The sequence below is a fragment of the Siniperca chuatsi genome, linkage group LG1 (assembly GCF_020085105.1).
Source record: "Siniperca chuatsi isolate FFG_IHB_CAS linkage group LG1, ASM2008510v1, whole genome shotgun sequence".
In the NCBI taxonomy this organism is placed as follows: Eukaryota; Metazoa; Chordata; class Actinopteri; order Centrarchiformes; family Sinipercidae; genus Siniperca; species Siniperca chuatsi.
In genome coordinates, this window is record NC_058042.1 from 32,811,984 (window position 1) to 32,832,381 (window position 20,398).

General features: G+C 40.3%; 1 long non-coding RNA gene across 1 annotated transcript; it reads right to left on the bottom strand.

Annotated features, from left to right (window-relative positions):
• Positions 1-17,466: 17,466 nt before the first annotated feature.
• On the bottom strand, positions 17,467-20,139 carry LOC122871190. The gene is made up of 3 exons (XR_006376816.1): positions 20,025-20,139; positions 19,717-19,753; positions 17,467-19,474 (listed from the first exon to the last, which is right to left on the bottom strand). It is a non-coding gene; the product is annotated as an uncharacterized LOC122871190 (long non-coding RNA).
• Between the last annotated feature and the right edge of the window lie 259 nt (positions 20,140-20,398).

The following is a 20,398-nucleotide window of genomic DNA, read 5'->3' on the forward strand; positions in this document are numbered from 1 at the left end:
TCCCGTCAAAAAAACATATTTTTCTCCATCTCTAAATCGTTTACTTTCTTTCTTTCTGCATTGCAATTACCCCTTCTTCCTAAGCAACTGTATTCCCATGCTAGCTTTAGGAATGTAAAATAAAATATCTAATTTTAGTGCATGTAAATATGTTTTTATAATATCTCTCAAATTGGATACACTAAAAACTTACTTTCTGTATCTATTTTCTCTCTTCTATTCTCCAGTCATTCCTGTCTTTGTGATTATTGCAGCTCAGCAGTCTGCTCCGCTCTCATCAGCCCATTCTCTTCGTGCTTCTCCATCCTTTAACTTTCTTCCTCTCTCTCCAGATGAAGCTGTATAGTCTTTTAAAATGGAAATGCACTTCATCATGGTCACTTGGCTTATGGTTCTAATAAATCAAGGGCCGTCCACCATTGCTGCTCCTCTCTGGAAAACAAACTGCCCCTGGATGGATCTCCTCAGCTGCTCCTAATGGAGGTCACATTCACGGAGACACATTTACCCACATGCCTGTAGGAAAAAAAAGAGCATACACAAACATATTCATGACTCCTGACTGAAAGCAATGCCTTTGCATCTAAGCATAAAGTAGAGGAAGTGTAATTTTAATTATCCCACCATGAGAAAATCACTATGGTACAATGCACTAAAAAATACACTATTACTTTAATCTTAACATGAACAAATTGGTGTGATTGAGTAGCACTAATAAAAGCCTCTGTTATTAATGGTATAGGATTGGCTAGGTAAAAAGGCCTATTATTGTGAACTACATTATCATCATCCTGATTAATTTTCTGTCATAAACAAATCAATGTATTGTTTCACCTCTGATTTTAACAACACATTTCACTGCCATGTTTCATGTTTTTATTTATGTTTTCCCCTCAGATCATACTGACCAGGAATTATCCATATCTGCAATAGCCACATTTAGATTCCTGCTATCCCATGTGTTGTGCAAGAGAAATGTTAAAATGCAGTTGATGCTTTTGTATGGCGGTAAAGTTCAACTTGAAGCTTACATTTGTAAAGCAGCACAGTGCGTTACAGTAATATATAACCAATTAGAAGATCTTATTTCATGAAATTAATTAGAAAGTGCTCCGTCGCAGTCCTCACCTACATGCTGATATAGGTCATTGTGAGGCATTAAAGGTCATTACAGTAATCCTCACGATATCTTGTTTTAAGTCAGGTTGCCTATATATTGCCCATATATTGTACATACATACAGTAGTTGATGATTTAATGCCACTGTCTTCATTATAGAAACATTTTTCTTCTGAAGTCTATATTGAAGTCAAACTGCTAAATGTGCTGGCCTGCACAAACCAATACCCTCTGTAGCCACTTTATCTATAGAAATATATTCCTCCACATTTAATTGTAAGTGGAGAAAAAAGAAAACAACAAGATCAATTGTGATTCAACTCATTCCCCCGAATGGAATTATCTGCACACAAAAAGAAATTCAAAATGTCTCTGCTGCACAGGCTCAATCAAAATATTCTGATCCTAGTTACAGAAACTGAATATGTATGAACAGCTCAAATATGCTGAATTTATTTTGAATATTTAATGAGATATAAAATATAAGTCTATTTCAGCAACTAATAAAATCAGTCTTGTATGAATGTGCCATAGATTGAAAATGAATGGTGAGAGAGGGTGAGACAAGAGGGAAGAGGGGAGGAGGAGTAGGAGGGTGGAGAGACGAGAGAGAAAAACAAAGGGTGTCAGCGCTTCATCAACATGCTATAACTGAGTGGCACGGCCATATTTTCCAGCATCAAGCTCAGTCAAAATACCAATGTGCAAATCTGAGCACCTCCTCCCCTCCATCTCTCCATATTCTTCCACCCACTCCTCCGCCTATCCCTCTTTCTCTCTCTTTCCCTCTATCTCTCTGTGTGTCCAATCACAAGGCAGTCCTTCTCAATAAAACAAATTAACTGATTAGACATTTTAATCTCAGTTGTCTTTGACCTTGTAGAATATATTACTGATGTCTACATCGCTGAGAGCAGATAATGCGGCAGGCAGCTGCTTTTCTTAAAGACAAAACTGCCCTTTTTAAAGAGGAGCCAGACACACAAGCTAACAGGTTGGGGGCAAAAATAACCCTCCTCCTCCTCCACTGCCTCCTCCTCGTTGCCACCCTCCCTCACCCAATACACACCCCCCTACTTCACCATACACACACACTCACACTCTCCTCCCCTCCCTGCAGGCAGCCAGCGGGGAAGGGGTTAAGACGGAATGCATTAACAAAAGAAAATTATAGCGTAAACAGTTCATAAAATCTCACAGCCCCTGATGTCGGGGCTAGATCATTAAATTTCTGCAACAATTAGACCTTTTCTCACGGCGGCAAATTGGAGCCGTTGCCATGGCAAATCCGAGCCCTTAAGTCATATATCTTTGATTGCAGAAAGGTCAGGCGCAGACAGCCTAATAACTCAGGGAGCTGTTTGACAGATTTCATCCAAGCATGATCACATAACAGAGCCAAACTATGTCGGCAGTTGTTAAAAGCAAAGGAGGGGTCAGCGAGAAGGTTGGGGTTATGGAATGTTTCTGCTCGGCTGGGCCCAGCCTGATAATGTTCCTGACTGACTTTAAATCCACTGGAATAAAAAAAATGAAAAAGCTATTTCTTTAACTGTGGATCAGTGGGAGTTGTTCTTTTTTCATTTGACCATACCCGGATTAGGCTGTAAAGAGGGTGATGGGTGATTCACTGCCTACATGATGTTATAAATGTATTTTAATAATAGAATAGAATCAAATTAAGCAGAGCAGAGAAAACAGAAAAACGTGATGAGCAGGAGTGACTGACAGTGTTTTGAGACACCAATGATGAACGATGATTTATTTCCCATTCAAACACATATGTTGAGGGTATTGAGATAGATGTGAGCTCCTGGTACGGTATGGGATCGAGCGGCAGGCTGCAGATGAAATCCCTGTCATCGACTCGTTTAACGACCCTGACACACAGAACTTTGAATAACAATCAGCTTCTTCTGACTCTGTTAAGACTACATGTCTGATACTGTTGGGTTGTTTAGAACCCCCCTCTCCGTGCCACCCCTCCTCTTTCCTTCTGTCTCTGTAGGCAGTGCTGGCATTTCAGCAGTCTATCCCAAAAGGCCCCAGCTGAGAAACAAGTGCTAATACCACCCCCTGCTGGAGGATAGGGGCTACTAGCTCAAGCTCTGTCCCAGGTAACGAAGACAGAAGGGCGCAGTGGGTGGACAAAATAATGTGAACACCTTACATTACAATGAAATCTCTAAAAACAACACAAACTAAATCTCTCTGAACTATAACTATTGTTCAACAAAACTGAGTATTATAAGCTTAACAAAAATTGTATTTATTGCAGGACTGCTGCATTAGATTGGTTTGGTACTGCTCTCATTGTGTCAACCCCCTGTAGGTATATGTGCTGTACAATACCAGAAAAGCAAGGCAAGTGAACCTACCATGGCCAGATTAACCCACTATGTCGTTGGGCTCCCACTGACGCTCCATTTCTCACACTCTCTGTGCATTGTGTATGTGCCCTGTCGCCTCCAAATACCCACGAGCAAACTCCAGACTACATAGGGCAACATTATATTTTACCTAGATACCCAGTAAACAAACAGGGTTACCTATACCTGCCCCAGGTTTAATATGTGTCAATTAGTTTTTGTTAATTTAATTCTTTTTTAAAAACTTTATTTAGAAATTTTGAAAACTTATATGTAAACATATACAAATTTTTCCCAGGTGTTATTTGTCTCTATGAATTTTAGTGAGTACAAGTGATAAACAGTGTGCAGGATTTTTTGGTTCTTTCAGAGTATTTCTCCTTTCTATAAGACTTCCTGATATGGAAAAACTTTGTTGTATGCCAAAATTAATACTCCAAAATTTAGAAAACCAATGAGTAGTCATTTTACATTAAAAGCAATGGCCATGCAGTGAACCCCTGGTAATTCAGCCTTGGAACCTCTTATGATTTATCACAGAATCTACAAAACATAAAAACACTGACAAAATTCTGGAGATATATTGGTGCAAGTATTCATGACTGATTAAATAGATTATATGCAGGTGACCAAAATATGAGTTTAGAAGAGAAACAGTGGTTCTAAAGGCTCCTGTAATACTTTTAATACTCATTTAAGACTTTATTCAAATTAGGTTTATAACCATTTTTGCTGAATGATTTCACTCTGGATAATAACAAAAGCCACAGAGATGTAAGATACTGAATAGACAATAAGGGTTGTTTGAATTCTATCCACATCAGATGAAATAGAAAACATACTTTCAAATAAGTTCAAAGAAATAGTAATGTCTGCAATGAGGTTTAAGTATGTAAAGCAATTATCAATTGTTTAATAGACTATTAGAAACAAATGCGCCACAACTAAAAGCAGTAAAATAAGGTACATTTTTGTACAAATCTGTCTATGGTCTGTTACATATTAGTGTGGGCCAATGTGAGTATTTATTTTTCCTCATATTATGACAGTGACACTTTTTTTCTTTTTTTTTGGCTCTCTACCCCAGCAATTTGGCTTTGAATTGAAACAAGGATTCTATCTTTCAGCCCTAAGGGCAACTGGGGGCAAAGAAGGACTCGTAGCCTTTTTTACACATTATCCCCACAACTTTTGAACAGCACATGACAGGGCTACCGTTAAATGTTGTTTGTACCAGTATGGAAGTAAATTGCTCAAATTAAAGATTTAATCTCATTATAATCTCATGATTTCAGATCTAATGTTCTGGAATCCAGTGCCAACGCAACAAAAAAAAGGTGTCACTGTCCAAACATATACAGATTATGCCCGTATATACCAAATTTATATTTAAAAAATGAGAGTATCTCAGGCTGTGGTTTTGCAACTCTTCTCCAAAACCAACTCACACTCCCTTTGTTAAGTGTTTAAGGACAGCCAGCAAAAGCGTAAGGATCCATGTCTGTCAGCAACAACACAACTCCCCTCTCCCTTCCCTCAATGGGGACTGGAAGAGCAAAGGCCACTGGGACTTGTAGGACAAAGAGGAGGGGAGATGCTGGAGGCTAATGGGGAGGAGGGCTCAGCTGTGACACAGATGTCTCTCTGGCAATGAAGTCTTTAATATCTTCTCCCCGAGTCCCACCATGAGTCAAAGATCTCCTAGAGCGCCTCACAGCTTCTCTCCCCCCTGGAATTCTGGTCCCAAAGTGGATACCCAAGCCCCCACCCCCAGCACAGACAGTACTGACACATCTACACACAGTTTGGTGGGAACATTTCACTGTGTATTCCTTACCTGCACCCAACATACTATTTCAAGTCTGATGGCTTTACAAAACCAATACACCAGGGCCAGCCTTTGGCATGAACTAGGTAATCAGCTCCTCTCCTTGGGTCCTCACTCATAAAGCTTAGCTCTTGTTGCTTTTTGGTTGCTTTTCCAAAGCTGAAACCAAGTTCAAGCAAAATCTCACCCAGGGCCCCAAAAAGAATAACATCGATCCAGCAAAACATTTTTAAAATGGCATTTTCTGTTGATATGCTAACCAAGGCAACTGTGCATTTTAGAAACAGGCACTGTATGAGTTTTTACATTCTGAAGGCCTATAGTACCTAGAAAATAAATACAATAAAAAATAATCAGTCACTAACTGTTGGTTTTGCATTTTTCTTTGAAGCTGTGATTCATCACTTTCTATGTACAGAGCAAGTTTCCATTTAAAATCCATTTTTGACACTTTTCAAGACTCTCCTCCCAAGCATCACTAACTTTTTTAAATGCCTAAAAACGACAGGTTTTAGTTTTAATGAATTGTGTTTCTTGTCTGTCAGGAACAAAGGCGAAAGCATTTTATAGACATTATAAAGCCAAAACCCTCATTCATTTGAATGGGACCACTGCACTGGCAGGGCACAAATGGCTCTGGCATAAACACTCGCAATTGGCATGTGGTAGCACACATTCATGGTAGATTGCTTTGTAACATGAATGCCATCTTTCGACTGTTAAAGGGATAGTTTGTGTTTTTTTAAGTGAGGCTGTATTGAGGTACTTATCCATAGTCAGTGTATTACCTGCAGTAGATGGGGGTCGGCACATTCCCAGTTTGGAGAAGCAGAGAGTTGTGCCGGCACAGAAGCTAAGCAATGTACTGCTGTGGACAGGGTCAGCAGCTAAACGTATTTTAGCCACCTAAAAGAAGGCCCACCGAAAATAATCAATATCAGTTGTGTCACAAGTGTATGCTATATTTTAAATATTTTCAGCGCTTAACATTGCCGTCAGACAGCCATTTCCTCTTAACTGTAGAACTTCTGTATTCCTACGCATAAGCAGAACTTGGCCATGCACAGTATAAACAGCTGGAAATCAGCTGTTTGGATCAGAAAGTGCTGTTGCGCGATCTGCGAGACTGAAATCAAACTTTTCTTTCATTCGTTGTCTTTTCCATAAACTGCTGAAAGTCTGAAAAAAGCAACAGTTAGCGAGTACCAGTGGGCCTGGCTAAAATATGTAATGAGACATGATGTATTTTGTCATCTAGTTTCAAGGACTTGAACTTTTCATTTGATTAAATAGGGTGAATCTGTAGCAACTAAATTACTGGGAATGGAACACTGGTTTCTATTTTAACTATACTTCATGTACGTGACTGTTAATGTGGTGTATTTTTTATTTAAAAATCTTTCTCAGTGCAGCTTTCAACTGTATAACAAATTATGATTAGTATATAAATACCTATACTGCCCATACCCACAGAAGAAGCTGATATAACATGGTGGGTGAATCATTGGCTGTCTTTTTAAATTTTGGTATTCAAAAATACGGTGTCATTCATAACATGTTAATACAGAAAAATTCCCTTGGGTGAACAAAAATCCATTTTTGTCACTCCATGACCTCACAAATCTTGGCACTCTTCTTTTAAGTTTGCAACAAATAAGTTGCAAATAGCCATAGCGCTGTCTCGTATTCTGATTGACAAGCAATTATATATAATAGGTTTGGAATTAGTTTCAAGGCCCAAGGCCCTAAGCATAACCATTTTTAGTGCACACAGTTTCTCAATCATATAGTGAGTTTCCTGGTGGTATTCTTTAAGAGGCTGTAGTATTTGGCACCAAATTAGTTGAGCTGATTCACACTTTACATTTAATGGCATAACAAGTAGATTACATTTGGTGCCTCAAAGAAGTTATATAACATTTCAGACAGCCTATTCAGCCACAAGTATTTTGATAAGTGATGGTCATAAGTCATACACCATAAGGAGGTAAATTGGACTGAGAAGGGAGTACTCTTCAGGTAGTGCTCCTGCTTCCAGAGTATCACTCAGTAAAACTACTCAACTTGCTTGTTGAACAAAACCAAAACAGCCAGTTAGGGACTTAAGGACTTAAGACATGTTGTGTAAGACCTCTTACAATAGGGTGAAAGGTTGGGCTGAAGTGGAGGGGGGGGGCAGTTAATTAATAGAGGAATTTTAAAGCGAGCACATATCGCTCCCACGTACTCTGAAACAGCAGGAATCCATGATAAGCAGCTCATCACACACACTTAACCAGGAGAGGAATGTGTGTGTGTGTGTGTGTGATTGAGAGAGAGAGAGAGAGAGAGAGAGAGAGAGAGAGAACGAAAAAGAGTAGTGGAGAGTAGGATCATGTGAGAGTAAGAAAAGGAGCAGAAAACCTGTGCACATGTGTGTGTTGCTCCTCCACTGGCAGCCAGCAGCTCTCTTCGATGAATGTTGCCTGAGGTTTGCCGGGCCTCCCGCTGCTCCCCGGCACTCCAGGCGTCGGTGAGCAGGGAAGTAATTCGCTGACACTGTGTCACTTGTGATAATTGGGGAACGTCAGTGCGCTTGCTCACCTGTCTCTGTGCAGGTGCTGAGATGTCATCGCCCCCGGAGAGGAACAGCTCCTCTTCCTCATCTTCCTCCTCCTCTTTTATTTCTCACCACCCAAATAGCTGCTGTTTATGTGATTGAGAGAGGAACAGGATGGAAAAAACTCATTTAAAGCTGTGTTTAGTAATTGATTATCTTTACCTCTGTCTGTGACTAGTAGGTATTGCAACAATGGAATTTAAGGTTGATTTATAGTTGTGCATTAAAGGATTACAGCAAAGCTACAGAGCCTACGTACGTAGCCACTGTAGTAATGCCGTAGCTGACATGCATCTCCTCAAATATGTAACTACACGTCGGGGCTACAACAGCCACAAAGATACCGTGTGGGGGCTGCAAGAACTGTGACTGGCTGCTTGTGTTTTCTACTACAGGTTTGGTAAATGGACTGTACAGCACTTTTCTACCACTCAAAGTGCTTCACACACTACATATCACATTCACCCCATTCACACACTGATGGCAGGTGCCAACTGCTCATCAGTCGAAAGAAACAAATCATTTATTCACACACACTCACACACCGAAGGCCCTCGGAACAATTTGGGGTTCAGAGTCTTGCCCAAGGATGTACATGTGGGGTGGAGGAAGCCGGGATCGAACCACCAACCTTCTGATTGGAGGACAACCCGCTCGCTATTAGATGCTATTAGAGACTGCTGAGAGTGAAGACAACACTGGCAAGTTAAAGAAAAGCTCAGTTATGTTCTTCTTTTCAGCAACACACATCTAGCATCTGCCATCTTCACTGCAAACCTTCTGCTTACCAAAATTGCTGGTCTCTATTACAATTAATGAAAGAATGTAAATACGGACATTGTACAGAATCGTCTCTGTTGCTGAGGGGAATACAATTGCATGATACAGCCTTATTAGACACGATACATTGATCTAATGTTGCAGTGGTTATATCAACAGGAGATATTCAACGTTGAACTATAAATCAAAACCTACACTGTAGGTATCTACATAGGAGCTAGCTAGCTATTTCAGGAGTAGTAATAGTAGTAGTGGTGGTTATTTGAAAACGATCATTAACGTTAAAGAATAAGTCTGGTTTATTTAACACAGATTCTTACTTCTGTAGCTTCAGCTATCGTTTCTATCATTTATGATAGCATTGTACAAACCAAAATAATTGCTGACACCTGGGAATACCAACAGTTTAGTCAAATTAACTAAGCCACTATATTTGGAGGTAAAACAGAATGTGAGCACTCTAGAAATGTTGCTAATGTTGCTAATGTTGTTCTGTGCGTAGGCAAACTGCAAGTACAGTAGGTCAAAGTTGGACCATGAAGTTGGTCTGTGATGGATGTTTACAACGGAAAGTTTGGGTAATAATTTTACCAAGCTGAAAAACAAGAATTATTGTTTAAGTAATTGTAATAGGGGAGTTCCGGCTCATTTCTTGTATTTAATTCTTACATTTACTTAAGGAATAATATTTTTTTAAAGCAGTTTTGACAGGCCTCTTAGGCCATAGCCATAGCTGATGTTGATTCACTCATCAGCACTGTCAGCATAGATACGACAGTTGGCAGATGGACAAATCAACCAATCAAATTAAGAAAAGGATGGAAACTGATTCATACCTTCACAAAATACGACACTAAATAGATGAAAGACATAATGGGGTGTTGAGGATGAAAAAGAAGAAAGAGACATAAATTCCTGTGAGTATGAGCAATGTGTGCTATGTCATGGCTTGATTAGATGTTTTTGTACAAATACTGAAACCAGTCCAGAGCTATAGGGTTAGTTTGATCTGTCAGGAAAAAGACAAAAGTTAGGACAAAAAAAAAATGTCAGATTAAGCAAGAAGTGAAACAGTAGGTGAGGGGGCCACCCACAGAACAAGACAAGAAGGAGCAACAGCCAAACCACTTGGGAGTAATGGTCTGTGAGGCTAATATTTTCTCTGTCTCTGCTGAACCCTGAAGGAGAGGGGGGTGGGGGCTCACTTGTTGTCGGTGTGAAGTTGGAGAGAGGAGGCGAGCAGGAGTGGGTCACCTGTAATGGTGGAGTGTTACATTGTGGCCATTCCACACTCATTACACCATTTACAATTACTGCTACCAACCAACACCCCCCCCCCCTCCAACCACCACCACCATTACCACCATGACTCAAATGAAGTGGATAATTGTGTCTCTCTGTGGCATAGCATGAGACAAGAGAGGAGGGGGGAGAAGAGAGGGACCAAATGAGAGAGACGGGGCGAGAGAAATGTTGAGACAAAGAGATGTACAAAATTAAAAAAGGGAGATGTGTTGTAATCACAGTCCCTTAGACTTTAGCAGCCAATAGCTGTTATACAACACTGTACAGAAATGTATTTTGCGTTAAGGTACACTGCAATGGTAACAGCTGTAACACTTTGAAAATCAGTGATAATCATCTTGCAGCCTTCAGTCAAATACAGAATGAAAATGCTGGTCTTATGATTAATGGTATTCCCAAATAACACAACTTTTCCTTAAATGTAAATCTAAAACTTTCATTTCTGTTGCAGAATTAGGCTCTCTACGCACAGTGCCACATCAGTGGCAGAATTCCATTGCCTTAATATGAGACATGATTCTCTTATGGAGAGAGCAAAGATGCTGAACTTCATCGAAGTACTACCTTTGGCACCTGCTCAGGTGCCATGCCTTGACTGTTATCAACCTCTATCTGTTGACCTTGTTCATCTGTGACCTTTCAGTAACTTCCAATGCCTTCTTTTGTTTGAAACTGAAATACATACTTTACAATCAGTTTACACAGTTACAATTTTTATGTATACAACTCCGTGCAACACAAGAAATTAGTTTCAGGAGAGCCTGTCTGAAAGTAAATGGACTGTACTTATACACTGTATACTGTACTTTTCCAGCTACTCAAAGCACATCAACTACATATCACATTCACCCCGTTCGCACACTGATGGCAGGTGCCAACAGTTTAAAGAAAGTTAATTATTCACACACACTCACAAGGCACAGCTCTCGGGAGCAATTTGGGGTTCAATGTCTTGCCCAAGGACACTTTGACATGTGGGCTGGCCACTGCAGATCTTCCAATTGGAGGACGACCCGCTCTACCACTAAGCAACAGTCACCGATGGAAAGTATGCCCTATTTGTACAATTTGTCACGTCCTTCTTTCTGTGACAGCATGCTTTGTGCCCCGCCTTTGCGTGTTGCTCTTCAGAACAGGTATTGACGTTTTTGCTTTTAGCCTTAGTCAGACAACATATTATACAAACTTGTTCCTTTTAAGCATACTTAGACCTTAGAAGCGATTAAAATGATTATTGGCAGAGCTAAGATCAGATCAGTGCCATATTATCTAACAGTGTTACCAAACTACAAATACAAATACAAAGATTAGAAAATGCTGCAAAGAAAGGCAAATCAATCAGTTGCTACTATATGCTGATAACAGGCTGATATTCATTGCTAAAGCACAATAGACACTGAAGGCCCAGGATATGCTGGGCTGGCAGAGTGTACCTCAAGCACCACAGAAGAAAGGTGGAGTGCTTGCCATCGACCTGATGCATCTTGTCTCTGAAGATTTCCAAGTCTCTTCAGGATCTAAGTGTTAAGGACTGATGTGGATCCCAAGAGCAGCTTCCAGATCCCCCCAAAGGGTAAGCTCACCACTGTGCATTTTCATTCAAAATGGAACACTTCTTCTATTTTGCACATAGGATGGGAAAGAAGAATTCATGAATAGGAAAGTGAACAAAAATAGAGATTCATCTCATGGCGTCTCTTGAAGGCTAAATATAAGATGAAGGCCAATGATTTTCGAGCAAGCCCAGACAGACTTGTCAAACTTTGTGCCATTACTATCCTTTGTCTTAGCACAGTTGTCATGTACAGCCTGTACCCATATTAAATATTAATTTTGCATAATAACTTTCAAAGGGGAATAAAGAACAGAGTTAATTATTAATAGCATGTGTATTCAAGGCATCTCTCTTTTTTCAGATGCACCAAAATATTCCCTGACAGTTGCCACTCGAAGGAAGAGAATCCCCATAATGCTGTGCTAAAGCAGAAATGACAATCACTAAACACTGATGCAAGTTCCACGAAACATTTCACAAGTATCATTGCGAAATTCACCAGCACTCTGCATTTTCTTGTCTTGTCTGCCTCAGCTAAGAAAACTGAAGTCCCACCTGCTCTTCACATTTATAGACATTGTTGAACTGATACAAATGTAACAGCAGTTTTAGGATAGGCCAGACTCCTGGACACATATGAAACTAGCTTTACATGGGACAATTCACACAAAGTAGAAGTACATTATTTCTTCTTTTCTTTATTAAAAGCTTAAAGAGTTTCCCCTCGGGGATCAATAAAGTATTTCTGATTCTGATAAAGATTTTTTTACCACTTTTGGGCAGTGGAACTTACTGAAAACACAACATCAACATATTATCATTATGAGGTTGTTATGGCTAACATGTTAGCAACATTAGCATTCATTAGGAGTAGTGTTTCTGGCCACCTGATGAATGCAAGTTCAATGTTCACTCTTCTTTTAGCTCTGTATTGGTCTCCACCAACTCTTGAGAAAAACATCTGGCTCTTTAGCAGCTAAGTGCTATACTATGCTCATTTGCTAACTTGTTAGTTGCTAACTTTGTCTGCTGTTTATTGGTGTGTGTGTGTGCATGTGTGTGTGTGTGTGTGTGTAGACAGCAAGGCCAAGGTCAGTTAATATGGAGTGGCTACGTCATAAACCCATCAGGCATCAGTAGGGGAGGAAATCAAGCAAGCCACTCTGATGAGGGGAAATGCTATCTGCTAGACAATGGATATCTCATTTACTGCATTTCTGTCCCATTTCAGCACACTTTGCTCAGAGCCCGTTAATATGCACGTTATCCGACTGCACTGAGGGGGCACATGCAGCCGGTGAGAGGGGGAAGTTAAAGGGAGGGTGGCTGAGGCGAGACAGACCATTTCAGTGTCAATTTACAGCAATTCCCGCCGTCAAAAATGAGAAGGAAAAAGTGAGAGTACTTTCCATTTTCTTCTTTTAGTTTAATTCAATTGGACCTTTCAATGCCTTATTTATGACACACAGGAAGCATTCTTCCTATTGCATTATGGGGAGTGGGGGAAGAGATAAAGATGCTGATTCTTTAAAGCTCTACGGCACAAAAGGAGATAAAAGCTGAGTTGAAAGTGTGTTTTTCATTGTGTTCTGTTCTGTAAGGGAGGAGAGGATTAAGTCACTTCATAATGCTGCCTGTCTGTGTTCAGGAGACAAAACACAAGCTAATACATTTAACTAAACTCAGACCAGGGCTATATTCGACTTCTCTTCATGCTCTCAAAGTGACGACACACCAAACTTACACCTAGAGGTTATCAGGTCCTTCCATCAGCCTTCTCCTCAACTCATTCTTTAATCTTAGAGAATGTAATAGACACGTTTTGATAATCACAAACAAATGAAAGTGATCATTTCAGTACATTGATGAGTGTGAATCCCTAAAAACATAAAACTCTAGCCCACCACAAATGAATAATAGGTCAGATGTTATTGAACAGCTCCATCTCCAGCGATGGCGAGCCAGCATATCTCTTCTTTTCCAGGAATCTCAATCAATAAGAAGTCACTAATGTGTTTGACTGAGTGAGACGCCTGAATCCATATTTAAATGATGGGGGGGGGATTTGCACACATCATCTCCCTCAAGTTATATGAGGCACGACTGCATTCACATTTGAACATATTTGCTGTTAATTATTCACTTTTTCCTCAGAGATTCATAATGATTCCTAGTGTCTTTACCCCAGTCTTCCAGGACCACAACCCCTGTGCACTCCCTACACAGTCCTTCCACACAGCAAAGCACAGAGGGAGGTTGCCAGATGAAACATAATAAAATGACACATTGCCTTACTGAGTAGCACTGCCATGATGGCTCCAGGCGCTACCTTTGTCTCCATCACAGCGATGACTAAAATCAAGCATTGTAACACGACATCCCTGATTTCATGCAATGTGGTGGATTATGGATATGAATTGAACGCTCAGCTTTTTTTTTGTGTTCCAATTTCCAAATTAGGATTTTCTGCCTTCATAATGACAAAGCGTTCTCTTAGTCAAATCAGTGGCAGCTATTTATATGAGCAGTAATCCCTTACCAAACATTGAACTGCCTTTTAAAGTAATGCTGCAAAACAAAAGGAGTGCCTAAATTAATGTGAATTGGCTTCTCTGTCTTTCTGAATGTCCATCTCTAAGAACACGGTTCAGTTGGTCAGGAAGAGGAAACCAAACAGCTGTTTAAGACAGCTAATTTGGGAAATAACCCATAACGCCATTTTCACTACCAGTTAAGCTTAGAATAAAATGTTCAAATAAGTACCCCTCCCCTCCACTAACAGCAGAAGCTCATTCCTCTCTGTCTTGCATTTCAACAGAACAGGGCATGAATGCCTGACAAGTAGGCTATCATCCAAGAGATCATTAAGCACAAGGGTTGAAGTGCCATCTTCAGTGCCATGGCAACAGGGTTGAGAGATGAGATAAAAACAATGCGAGGCAGGAGGCGCTCAACGATCGCCACTGATCGATGGTTCCCCCTCCCCCTTAGAGGCCAGACAGGAAGGGGAGGTTGGAACGGTGAGGACAGTGAGAGAGAGGAGGGGGGAGAAAGGGCAATCAGCTTTAGGACTTCATAGGTGCACTAACAGTGGGAACTGTCTCTCTTCAAAGGGCCGATCGTTTTCTTCACAAGGGTCTAATTGAACATGTCAAACAGTGCATTTGCATGGGAATGATTATTTTTACTTTGTAGCGAGGCTGAGCCAGAGGTCTCACATCTGTACCAAAGAACAGCAGTTCAGCACTCACACAGAGCAGAATAGACAATACAGTGTGGATGTGTGAACGCTCCTGAATGAAGTCACAGATTCTGTATCAAACCAATATGGCTGATTATTTTATGGCTGTTTATAAAAATGGTTCATGACCTCACAAATCTGGGTGTATCAGATGCTCTTTGTGTTGCAATCCAAACAGATCAGCCACACTGTGCTATAGGTTTGTAAAGCTTAAGCACTTTTTTGTGAGTGTGTGTATGAACACAGTATCTACCTCTTCTCTTCCTACATAACAGCCGTTTTGAGTATGATAGAGGTGAGCTGAGAGGAGCGAGTGTATTATCTTTTGCAGTTGTCAGCACTGTTTGCGGTTTTGTGCCGAAGCTCCACGGGGCTCCCACTAAATGCCATCAGGTTACAACTGTGGTTGTTTGCTTTTTTAATTATAGCAGGAATGCTTTTTGAAGCGTGCGATAAGCACTCCACGACTCCCCCTCATGCTCTGATGTTGCATGCACACACAGCACCACCACCGTGCACCCACAGACACACATGCAGACATACAAAATGCACACAAACCCAGTTTGGGTAGTTGTCTCTCTCACAACATGTGCTAATCAATCTGTTGAGAGCAATCTGTCAGGAAATCTTTAGCTTTAAACAACCCAGTGTGAATAGGGATGAGGCCCTTTCCACGGGGCAGGGCACTGCAGGGACTTAGCAATAGCTGTCTTTACGCATCCCAGAGTGTCAATAAGGATTATGAGAGCAAGCTTTTATCTCTTCAAACACACAGACCAGTCACTCATTTAAATGGATGAACAATTCAGGTCTGCTCAATAAATAAAAAAAGAATATACTTCTATAAATACATTCAAATCCCAACACTATTCAAATTCCAGCACCATATGCTTAATTTAAGATTATAATCTCCCTTTTTCTATTTCCACCAATTCACAGAAGGCAAATCTTTGTACACATAGTTGTTTAAGACCTCAAAGGATAAACACAGACTACCTATTGTTGATGGCAATGCACCTTTATCCTCAACTTAAGACCCACAGTTCCTTTGAGAGTGCTCCTGGCAGATGCCGTATGCAAAGCAGGTGCACTGAGGGAAACATGCCCAACAAAAGAGACATTATTGCATTTCACAACCTCCCAAAAAGACGAGCGGAATATTAAAGGTGACACAACTGTATTTACACATCATTTCAATAGACCTAAAATAACCTCATTTCTATCTTGCTCTATCAAATAAAAGAAGGCAATAAAATCTGCCAAGAGAAGAACAAATAAAAGCAAATTTTGACATTTTGCTTTTTGACGCCTTCCATTTATAGGTCAGAGGAAACACCAGCCGACCTCTCATTGTTTTTAAATGCCATTTTGTAAGGCTGGGAAGCAGGAATTAATTAATGCGTGGGTTGCTGCCACTGTCAAGAGGCAGCACATTAAAATCAATGATTAATAAATTCAAAACACACAACAAACTCAGCTGGGAGATGAAAATAGTATTGTGTGCTCCATAGGAAGCAGCCCCAGTGCGGGTCCTCCCACTGAACGAGGCGTCCACTCAGATGGCTAATGGAAAGTAGCCGGTGCCAGCTGTGTGCCTGTGAATAAAATCACTTTAATTAAAGGAATTACAATGGAAAAGGAACTGGGGATGTGTGGAGTAGTATCGACAGGAAACTGCCTCTCATGTGTGACACAGACACATATACACTCACATCAACACACACAAACACACATTATGAAATCCCATAAAGACTTAAAAGAACAGTGCCTTTGTCCTCGCATTATTAAATAGGCCTAAACCACACATGCTCTATTGTACTATACAGCTCTAAGATTTACTCCAAATACGTCCCCTTCAATCTAAATTATAGGGGAAGATACAGATACTTTAGTAATGTCTAGGAAAGTGACACCCACTGAAGAACAAAAACAAATGTGTCTTGAACAAATAACAAATCCTTAAATACAATTTAATAAGGTATTTGTTTACTTAAGCAAGGATAACAAAATGAATGAACAAATACTAGATCTTGCTGGTTTGTCTGGAGGAGAATGGTAATAAGAGTGGTTTCATTTAACCTTTTATCAAGCCTGATATGAAAATAAAGCATTTTGCCAAGGACTTTTAGAAGTTCTGGGTCTGCAACGGACCCATTTCCAGATCTAGATGCAATTCACAAATGGTTCTTAGGTGAACATTATTGAAAAAGCAAAACATTTTGCACCATTGGCACCCCAGAAACAATGTCATACAGTATGCATTTGCGTGTCTTTCCTAGCAGTGGGTGGCTGTTGACTGACTGAGTAAAATGACAACAAAGTATGAGTCAGTGTTCTATACTTTTTATGTCCCTCCATTTTGGTACGTGGAGGAAGCTAGTAGTCAGTGGTTTAGATGTTGCTGATATCATGTACAATGAAACAAAACTAAAAGTTGGTTCTGTGAGGCTCTATTTGGACACATCAGTGCTTTGAGCTAATGTCAGCATGCTAACATGTTCACAATGACTATGTTAACATGCTAATGTTTAGCAGGTATAATTTTTTACTATGTTCACCATCTTAGGTTAGCTGTTAACATGATAACATTTGCTAAGTAGCACTAAACACAAAGTACAGCTGAGGATGATGGGACTGCATTAGTTTTCTAGGTATTTGGTCATAAACATTAAGTATTGGACAAATTAAAATGTTGACCGGATGATGGTGCTAGATGAAATTTTAAGGGATAAACAAAGTTATTATAATTGATCCTGTGGGAACCATGGATGTTTGTACACAGGTGCGGATGGCAGCTGCCAACCCTAAAAAATGCCTTGCCACCCCAGCTGCCACCCCAGTTTTGGACAATCTAATTAAAAAATATATATGTGAAAAGTTGTGGCTAGTCCTAAATTTGTAAGACTCCGATGTCCGAGTGCAAGTGAATACAGGAAGAGATGCCGCTCCAAATAGACGCCTAGGTTCTACCCCTCCCTCAACAGGAGCTGTTTGCGACTTCACGTACATTCACGAGGGACGGAGATGTGGGATAGACAGAATTTAAAAAACAGATTTTATCCCCATAAAATAAGAAACAAGCACACAGCCTTGCCTCAGTGTGGTGCCAGGAGCCACGAGAGGACACAGGCCGATTTCAGCCAGCTGCCACTAGCCGTCCCTGCAGTGGGCAGCAGCTCCGTTTTTTTCCAGCTCCGTAAGCTTTCTGTGCTGCCTCTCCCAGTCCCAGTCACAAAATATAAGCGACATAATTGGTGCATATCATTTTCATATGTAGGTTTCTACCTAGGAGCCAATTTAAAGGGACAGTTCACCCCGAAATCAAAAATACATATTTTCCTTTTACCTCTAGTGCTATTTATCCATCTAGATTGTTTTGGTGTGAGTTGGCAAGTTTTAGAGATATCGGCTGTAAACATGTCTGCATTTTTTAAATATAATGGGACTATAAGGCACTCAGCCTCTTCATGTCTCTTTCCAGAAATCATGACCCGGTTACTCAAGATAATCCACAGACCTTGTTGTGAGCAATTTCATGTAGAAACTATCGGTAGAAAGAAAATAGTTCCTCATGATATGAAGTCTCATCGTTGTTTGAAATTCAGATTGTCTTTGATATGCTGGAGAACCAGTTTGTCAAAGCACTTCATTAGAATGGGGGTGAGTGCTACAGGGCGGTAGTCATTTAGGCACTGCAGACTTTTAAGGAACAATCTCCTGTGACAGTGATATGTTAAAAATGTCAGTAATAACATCAACTAGCTGGTTGGCATATGTTTTTAGTACACGGCCAGGGATGTTATCAGGCCCAGCAGCTTTACTCATATTTACTCTCAGAAGGATTCTTCTGATTCTTCTTCTCTCATCAGCTACAATAAAAACACCATCCGGTTGTTTTGTCATGTGACTGCTGATGACCTCATATAGTTCCTGAAGTGCATTCTGGGGTAATGTAAACAGTAGCAACAAAAACACTGGTGAATTCTCTGGGCAGATGATATGGTTGGCATCTCTAAAAATTCGACATCTGGGGAACAATGTCCATCTACTACGTTTGAGCACCAAGCATCATTGATAAACACAGAGTCCACCTCCCCTCGTCTTACCGGAGTCTTGCGTTCTGTGGGCGCAATCATCAGGTGCAATAGCTTGATCCGGGATGTTGTGGTGGAGCCAAGTCTCTGTAAAGATGTGGGACGGGGTCATTCCTATGTTCCCAGGGTCCTATGCTCCCCAGATTTATATGGCACATAATGGGAATATGACAAAGGGTCCTATGTTCCCAGGGTCCTATGTTCCCCAGTTCTAGAGTTAGGATTGGGGGTCAGGGAACATAGGACCCTGGGAACATAGATACTCTACCAATGTGGGCACAACAGTCTCTGATTTCCTGTTGCTGGGTTAGCCTGAGTCTTATTTTGTCAACCGGACATTAGCCAGGAGTAGACAGGGTAGTGGTATAGCCTTAGGTCCAATCTGGTTTAGCTTGACTTTTAGCCCGGCTCTCTTCCCCTTCTTCCTGGGGTGGTCGCACTGCTTACAGTGGCATTTGGTCCGGCTGATCTGGCTGGGTGGCCGGAAGATGTTGTGGGCAGTCATCGCCTCACGGTCCGCTGCACTTAATCCAGTGTCTGCGCTTCCTTTCCGATGTTGATGAGTGTTTTTCTGTCATTATGTGCTTCAATAATAAAGGTGAAAAAATAACAAATAAAAACAAAAATGTAGGAAGGTTTAAGGTTAGTTTTCATTCAGTGTTAATATAAAAATATTGCTTAATACAACTTTAAATGTTATACCTTTCACACAGTATTTTTGTTTATATTGTATTTATTGATATTTGATGAAATATTTTCTCAACATTGAAATAATTTTTATCACTTAATTTTTAATACACTTGCAATATTTACATTATTATCTCACCTTTTCAACATCGGATGCTCCTGAACAACTCTTGAACCTATAGAGTGATAAACACTACGTTTTTTTATAATGCAAACAAAATATATACAATAATTTAAAAACACTAGAAAATTTTAAAAATGTGTGGATTAAAAAGTGATAATATTTACATAAACAAAGAGATAAATTTACAGGTACAGTGAATGATTTTGTCACAGGGTTATTGCACAGGGATTGTTCCTAACACTATGTGACTGGTGTTAACTGTTCATCAGAGTGATGGCCTGTGGGTAGAAACTGTTCTTGTGTCCGGTTGTTTTAGCACCTACCAGAGGAGAGAAGTTGGAACAGGTTGTGACCAGGGTTTAATGGATCTGCAGTGATGTTTCCTGCCCGTTTCCTGACTCTGGACGTGTTTAAGTCCTGAATGGAGGGCAAGTTGGCACCATAGGTTGGCACCAATGATCTTTTCTGCAGTCCTGACAGTCCATTGTAGCCTGTTCCTGTCCTGTTTGGTGGTTGATCCAAACCAGACAATGATGGATATGCACAATAGCAAAAAAAAAAAAAAAAACACATTTTTTTGTTTTATTGATTTCAAAAGGCATTTGATTTTGTTGATCGTGACCTCTTGAAATATAAGCTTTACCAAATAAGGGTAATGGTAAATTCTATCAAGCTGTCAACTCAATATATAGCACCT